The sequence below is a fragment of the Urocampus carinirostris genome, chromosome 8 (genome assembly GCF_059441175.1).
Source record: "Urocampus carinirostris isolate Australia breed hairy pipefish chromosome 8, RoL_Ucar_1.0, whole genome shotgun sequence".
NCBI classification, from domain to species: Eukaryota; Metazoa; Chordata; class Actinopteri; order Syngnathiformes; family Syngnathidae; genus Urocampus; species Urocampus carinirostris.
In genome coordinates this window covers 36,508,524-36,517,015 of record NC_142356.1, presented here as the reverse complement: position 1 = coordinate 36,517,015, position 8,492 = coordinate 36,508,524, and the positions used below count along the sequence as shown (strand labels likewise).

General features: G+C 38.9%; 1 pseudogene; it reads right to left on the bottom strand.

Annotated features, from left to right (window-relative positions):
* Window positions 1–370: 370 nt before the first annotated feature.
* Window positions 371–607, bottom strand: LOC148361781 (U2 spliceosomal RNA; annotated as a pseudogene).
* Between the last annotated feature and the right edge of the window lie 7,885 nt (window positions 608–8,492).

Sequence of the window (8,492 nt, the reverse complement as noted above, 5' to 3'; positions counted from 1 at the left end):
TAAATTGCAATAAGTAAGGAACATGACGCAGCTTTCAAGCTAAAAGCAATCGAGCTGGCCGATAATGAAGGAAATAGAGCTACTTTACGTAAACTTTGCTTTGAGAGTGTGTTGCTAGCGTGTTTAAGAATAAGGGAGCGAGGGACGACGTCTATATGACAAAGTCGTCTTCCCCACTTTGATGACGTCAGTTATTAGGTGGAAGATGAGTGGGGGGTTTTTAAGGGTTATTGATCTATCTTCGTTATTCATTATCCATTATCCGTTATCGGTCAGTACATAATACGCTACAAAGCCTAGGAGCCGAGACACTTACTCTCAGCCAAAAGGCCAAGCTAAGGTCCTAGCCCTAAGGCCTTGCTGCGATCATTGCGAATGCACCGTTCCCGGAGGTACTGCAATACCGGGCCGATGCGTGGAGTGGACAGAGCAAGCTCATATTCCATCTCCGAAATGCAAAAATCAAAGATAGTGACTTCATAGAAAGTACACAAAAGGCCAAGCTAAGGACTTAGCATCAAGGCCAAGCTAAGGACCTAGCATCAAGGCCAAGCGTACAAGTGTACAGATACTACACTTGATCTTAGCCAAAAGGCCGAGAAGCGAGGGGTTTTGGGGTTTTTAAGGGTTATTGATCTATCTTCGTTATTCATTATCCATTATCCGTTATCGGTCAGTTCATTATATGCTACAAAGCCTAGAAGCCGGGACACTTACTCTCAGCCAAAAGGCTAAGCTAAGGTCCTAGCCCCAAAGCCTTGTTGCGATCATTGCGAATGCACCGTTCCCGGAGGTACTGCAATACCGGGCCGATGCGTGGAGTGGACAGGCCAAGCTCTTATTCAGGAGGAAGATGAGGGGTTTTTAAGGGTTATTGTTCTATCTTCGTTATTCATTATCCATTATCCGTTATCGGTCAGTTCATAATACGCTACAAAGCCTAGGAGCCGGGACACTTACTCTCAGCCAAAAGGCCAAGCTAAGGTCCTAGCCCTAAAGCCTTGCTGCGATCATTGCGAATGCACCGTTCCCGGAGGTACTGCAATACCGGGCCGATGCGTGGAGTGGACAGAGCAAGCTCTTATTCCAGGACGGTCTGCAAGTGCCGTATATTTTTTTTAACAGATCTGTCTACTGCGATGCCAGCGTGTTGCTAGTAGCGTTTTGCTACCCTTCACAGGCACGGTTTGGGATGAAAGTTATAATATTATTATTAAAGCTTTGAAAACTATCTCGGTGTACCGTCTTTCTTTGTAAATATGTGTAACCATGTACAATATGTATTTGGAACTGTATATTTTTGTAATGTATTTATTTTAGAGACTTATTCTGATATGTTTTCCACGGGCGAATCAAAAACGGGGGCTGATGGGAAGTGGAGTAAAGGTGAGACGTGTTTGTGGAGGCAGCGAACAATAGTGGATATATATTTTTCCCACCCTTACCTTTGGAAATATACATTTTTTTTCCTTGGATTATTTTCAACGGGACCCGGACTCTGCAGGTCTGCATCAAACTTTAAGTACCGGTATCATTTTCCGTTCATTCTGCCGACTGTAGTTTTGGACTATGTACTTTATATTCAGTTACAATCGCGGGTCGGGTTTGGGTTAATTTTGTAATTGTGTTATATGTTTTAATGTGGGCACATGCGGTTTATATACAGGTGCGGCTTGTGTAAGTACTAAAGCGGTTATCATCTTAGAATGTGGTGGGTGCGGCTTATAATCAGGTGAACTCAATAGTCCGGAATTTACGGTACTTATAGTCACTCATTACTTATTCAGAAAAGTAACTTGAGTTAGTAACTGAATTTGTGTACAGTAAAAGTAACCAGTAACTGGGGAAAGAAACTTACTTTAAAAAGAAGTTGTTCCACGCTTAATTTGAAATGTTCTGAATCAGTTGAATAGAGAAGAACAGACAGGTAGTGTTTTAGAGCCTTCTTATATTTACTCCTCCTCGCCAGCAACAGATTTATCTTACACTTGAAGTGCAACAAGAATAAAGAGTAAACAATATTATAAAATAACAATCCGCATGTTCATAAACACGCACAAGAACGTATGTAAATACGCACAAGAACGTACATATATATGCACAAAAATGTTCGTCAACACACAAAATGTATGTAACCACAACCGCTTTTGACTGTCAGTTAGAGTAACCGGCGTTGGAACGGCTGATAAAACAACTTGTTGGATTACTCTGTTACTATAAAAATAACGCTGTTATGTAACGGCATTATTTATAACGGAGTTATTCATTGTCGGTAACAGACTTGAGTGTTCAGGATTATTTGTTTCAATCGAGGCCAAGACGATTGCAAAAAAACAATCACTTCTAAAAATTCTATGTTCCCCTTCAGGCTCTTTCTCTGCCCTCTTTAGAGAAATCCATTTTTTGTACCCTTTACACTTGATTATTTGAGTAGCCTCTGTGCTTCACTACTAATCTGTAACTGTATTTGTTATACTAATATCAGTTTAATTCTTTCAAAACATTGTCATTGATGTTTTTCAAAAGGTATAGTCAGTCATTTTGCAATCCACAACTCATTGGTTTTTAGTTTTGTTAAATGTTGGTTTATCTTAGGAAGTCCCTTTAATAACTCTTGTTGGGTGTATATAAGTCTCGTTTTGCTTGACTCGTTCGCTTTATTTGGCTGTGTAATGTTGACTGGCACTGTGCTTTTTCTCCGACCAGATGGAGTCGTTTTAAATTAGCAAAGTATAATGCTGTTAAGTCAAGGATGATCTCTTCTTAATTAATGAATTGCTAGTAGACGTTTTCCTGTCATTACTTTAAAGTGCTTTTTGATTACTTGATGGTGTTTAAATTTCCTGGATTTGTCTCACTGGTACACTTGCAAAGTCAGAAAATAACTAAGGCATCAGATTTTATCAGATCAATTGCTATAAGTCTCTGTATTTTTCTGTCCTCAGTATATCTTCGTTTTGTTGCTTCATTGCAAAAACATCTGAACCCATTGGCAAAAAAAGGTTTTATTTAATTTTTTTTATCTAAAAAAAAAATGGTATCTAACATTCCCCCTCTGTGGAGGGAGGTCGATGGGGTTTACTGTCAATAAGATGTTTTTACTCATTTCAACGATAATATTTCTCACATTATTATACAATAAATATTCAATATCTGGAAAAAATAAGAAAAAATATCAGTAAAGGAAGCAATGGGGTAATCTTTTTGAGTCTGTTGTTTGCAGTGTATTTTGTCAAGCTATATGATTGCAAACAACTGCAAAAATACAAAATCCTGGTCATCTGTATATTTTTTTTTAATTAGATATTTTAACTTGAATTGATTTTCTCTGGAATGAACATTCATTTTTCTGGGATCAGAGAAGAAGAGGGCGGTGATGGTACTGCTCTTTTTTTAAGTGTTTTATCCATCAAGCCTTTCTTATATATTGCCTCTCTCTACGCTTCTGTTGTTTGGGATGGTATCCATTTTCATCATACGCAAAAATATGTGATTTTGCCTTAAGCCTCGTCTCCCTCTATTGGAGCGCTGCCATGCGTCGCTTGGGGATTGATGAATTGCCACCACTTGCCTTGTTTTTCATCAAGGCTGCCTTGTTGGTGACCAAGTATTCACAAAAGCCACATGAACTCCTCAGCCATGACAAGTTTAAGCGTCAAACCTCAGAAACAGGTGAAGAAAAATGCAAATTGTGGAATAATTGAACTGAGCAATTGACAGCCAACCTGTCAAGAGTTTGGGATTAACGTAAATGTCATCTCACATTTGCAAAATGCCTGTTGATTACCCTCAAGACTTTTGGAAAAACGTTCTTGGACTGATGGTTTAAGATTTTAACTTTTTGGAAAGTGTGCAGATGTTACAGCTGGCGTAAAAATGGCACATTATTTGATAAAAAGAACATGATCCCAACAGTAAAGCTTGACGGTGGCAGTGTGATTGTCTGGGACTGATGTGCTGCCTCAAGACCCGCACAACTTGCTGTGGTCGATGGAATAATGAATCTTGGTGTTCACTTGAAAATCCTGAATCTGTCCTTGCCCTCAAACTTAAATGCTCTTCGAGCATTCAGCAGGACAACCATTCGAAAAACCAAGCAAATTCACTTTGGAATGGTTAAAAAAAAATCATAATGAAGATTTTGGAGTGGCCAAGTCAAAATCTGTGTTTTAATCCAGTTTAGATGCTGCGGTGTGACCTTAAATGGGCAAGTCATGCTAGAAAAAAAAAAATTCCAATGTGAATGATTTGAAACAATTTTGCAAACAAGAGTGGGCCAAAATTCCTCCACAGCGTTGTGAAGGACTCATTACTAATTATTGTAACTGTTTAATGTCTGTTATTGCTGTCAGGTGGCCCAACTTCCTATTAGATTCAGGGGAAATTAATTTTTCGCATTGGGCCAAATTTGTTTCGTGCCTTCATAAATTGAATCAACATTTCACAACTGCATTTTGTATTTCCATGGGTTGTCTGTATGTAATATTAAAATTGGTTTGATGATCTCAAACCTTTGTGAGAGATAAGTATGCAAGAAACCCAGAAATCAGGAATGGGGCAAATACTTTTTCCCGACACTGTACACTTTTTATGTATGAGTACAATTGTGGCATTTTGCCGTAGGGGCAGAAAATAACATGGATTTATCCCAAAGAAATAAACCGACACACATGAAGCTTGCAAGTAAGTCAGAGCTAGTGTGTATCTTTTATCTTTCTACAACAAGTCCACATTTCTTAGTGGTGTCAAGAGGAAAAAAATACATTACAGATATGAAAATGACTAATGCGCACTAATGCTCAAAAGCTGTCAGACTATTCAATTGCATAATATGCATTTACTGTATATTATACTGTATGAGAGTGTGATTGTGTCGACTTGGATCCTGAATTCAGATTTGAGAAGGAAATTAAATATTTTTGAGATAAAGTGTTTGAGGAGTATGCTAGGTGTGACAAAATTAGATTGATAGATTGAGAAATGAAATTGTGAGAGACAGAACTGGAGTAGTAGTGGAACTGAGCAAGCGTGTAGATAAGAGAGTACTCAGTAGGTTTGGACACATAGAGAGGATGGATGAGGAGGAATGTTGAAAAGGATCTACAGAGCAGAAGTAAATGGAAGGAAACCAATAGGAAGGCCGCGATTGACATGGATGGATGGTGTTATGAGTGCACTGCAGGAAAAAGGTCTAAATATAATGCGGCAGGGGTAAACCAGTGAAAGCTGTCGGGCCCCACTGTCGAACAGAAGAGTGTGTTGTGTCACACTGACCCGAGTGACATGGCCACATTTTGTGTCTCGTTTCATCTGGAGGGACGAAAGCATGACCAACCTGGGTGCCGAGGTGCTTAACTTGTTTGGGTGTTTGGGCATTTGGGTTGACCATGGTCCAAAAATGTTTGTGTGTGCTTCTTACAACTTTTTCCTTTTTTTTTCTTTGTTTTTATATGTGTTTGTCTTCCTGTCGGTCACCCCTCTAGATAGATGGATAGATAGATAGATAGATAGATAGATAGATAGATAGATAGATAGATAGATAGATAGATAGATAGGCTAATTTTAATATTGTTACTAAAAATAGACAGTAGGTGTCTCGTGGTATGGTCATTTTACAAATATCGAAATATACTACCCTAAAACATCCAGGCATGTCACCCCAGCCCTCATTAATAATTTGCACCCAAAACTTCCTTTTTAGGTAAAACATTTTGCGCTTTATATTTGAATAATTACGGTAAATCTGTGTTATAAACCAGTGTTTCACATACCATTGGATTAGTCTCATCAATTTGGATGATTAAGAAATATAATAATATTTTTTGAAGAAAAAAAAAATATAAATGCCAAGTTAAAACTAACTTTTGGATTGTATTTATTAGATAAATGATCACACACACAGTATCTCTGTGAGTCAGTCCTTCCCCCGTCCCCCTGCGAAAGCGTGGACCTTCATTCGGTTGTTGCGGTGTTTGTCCTGCCCCACCTGCACTGTGATTCGATGGCTGGCTAAAATGTGACGTTAACGAGTCTCTCATTTTCTCCAAGCGTTGGGGAAAAGAGGGCTCGTTGAACTCTGTTGGGCATTGTTAACACATACTTAATAGAGAAAATATTTCCCTTCATACTTCTTTAAGCACACCTAAAATGACGCCTGCTGCCCCCCGCTTGAAGTATTTCAGTTTATTAAACTGTCCAGAATTATGCAATGATAAAGACTCAAATATTTCAATTCTTTCATTTATTTTTACTCTGGGTTTTGGCTATGGCCTCTCTGGTGGTAGGTTCATATTTAGGTTGCAAACTTCCCATGTGGACTGCATTCCGTCTGCATTCTCATTATAAAAATATAAATATAACACATGCCTGTTTGGTTAACTGAAAAATCTTAACTGCCGCAGGCTCCCGCACACCTGGGACCTTTGTGAGAATAAGCAATGAGAAGAATTGATGAATAGTTTAACGTGTTGTATTGAAGAAGAAAAAAACTGAGTTTCAGCTCAGCCTCCAAATGGGAACAAAGCTGTCACGTTTTACCAGTAAATAAAATCTCCGGCAAGCCAGTGTTGGTAAGGTTGAGTCATCTCATAGATCTCGGATGCAGAGCGCTGTGTTCGGAGGAACCTCCTGGAGGAAATCAGTGACTCAAAGCAATCGAAGGACACAGTGACGAATGAATCAATATTCCTCACCCGTCTCTTTTTTTTTCTTTTAATTTTCTAGCAAGGTGGTGGCTACTTTTGCACTGAGCATTTCCCATGATCTGATCTTCCGACATTGAGATAGTCAAAGATTTGGTGATAATGCAGCCACAAATATGTGAACTTTGCATACCAGGACTTTGTAATGTCGTAGGACAAAGAGGTGGTTCTTGAACGAGGGGACGTGAAATTTTAAATAAACCTGGAAAAGAAGCATTCTGAATATAATGATTGAAAATCAATTATTAAATCATGTCAAAGTATTGCTAATTATATATTAAATATACAGTATGTTATTTTTTTTGTTTAATTTTTCGAACCAAATTATATTTACCCCTAAGAAACATATGGTCAATATTTGTATGACTAACAAAAATATTTTACTTTGCATTATAATGATTTTACTTTTTTTACAATATTTCTTCCTTGAGCGTTTTTCTAAATATTTGTTTTTATACATTTTTTTTAGAATAGTTAGTAGAAAGGGTTCATATATTTTTCTATCAAATAGTTATAAATAAGTCAATTTATAATATTACTTAGTAGTATACTTTTTGTTGCCGGTCTTTGATCAGCCACATACTAGACAACTGCATTTACTGTACAGTATAAGTTAAGTGTTTTGACGATTATCAATTTCTTTAGGAAAGGCAGGCATTTCTTAAAGGGAGAGTGTGTGTATATATAGCACCTCCCAGTGCTCAAATAATAATTAAATAAAGAAAATACATCATTGGTTTAAGTAATATGCAAAAATAAATGCACTAGCATATATATATATATATATATATATATATATATATATATATAAGGGCAGCACGGCGGGGCAGTGGTTAGCGCGTGTGCTGCACAGTTCTGAGGTCGTGGGTTCAAATCCAGCTACCGGACTTCCTGTGCGGAGTTTTTATGTTCTCCCCATGCTTGCGTGGGTTTCCTCCGGGGCCTCCGGTTTCCTCCCACATACCAAAAACATGTATTTCAGGTGAATTGGCCGGTCCAAATTGTCCCTAGGTGTGAATGAGCGAGCGAGTTGTCTGTCCCTGTGTGCCCTGCGATTGGCTGGCAACCAGCTCAGGGTGTCCCCTGCCCGAGGTTAGCTGGGATAGGCTCCAGCACCCCCGCGACCCTACTAAGGATAAGCGGTGCAGATAATGGATGGATGGATATATATGTATATGTATATGTATATGTATATGTATGTATATATATATATATATATATATATATATATATATATATATATATGTCATTACCACTACAGAATCACGACCCAAATACGTTGCGTTAACCACAAGTTTATTGAATAGAAAGAGGAAGGGAAGCGCCCGCGATACGGTGCTCGCTGGACGCAGGTATCAAGTCGCTCACGCAATCGGATTGTGATCCGAATACGGAAGTGGATCTTCCGTAGCGAGAGATGGCGGTGTCAGGGACGGAAAAACAGGTCGATAGCTGGGACAGCAGAGTAAAAACGTGGTCGGGATAAAAAATGGGTCGTATGCCAGGACGGGAGAACAGACTTGATCGGGATCAAAAACTGGTCGTAATCCGGGACGGGAGAGCAGACGTGGTCGGGTTCAAAAACTGGTCGTAGCCGGACACAAACGGGAAGATCAGAAACGGACGGGAAAAGAACGAGTGTAAAAACGGGACACACGGGAGTCAGGGTCAAAAAGGCTTGCCTTGTAACAACAGAGGTTTGCAGACGGACTGACAAAAGTAGAGTGACAGAACTGGGCTTAAAAAAGGACAGGGAGACTATCAGCTGTGTTTAAAATGTAATACAAAGCT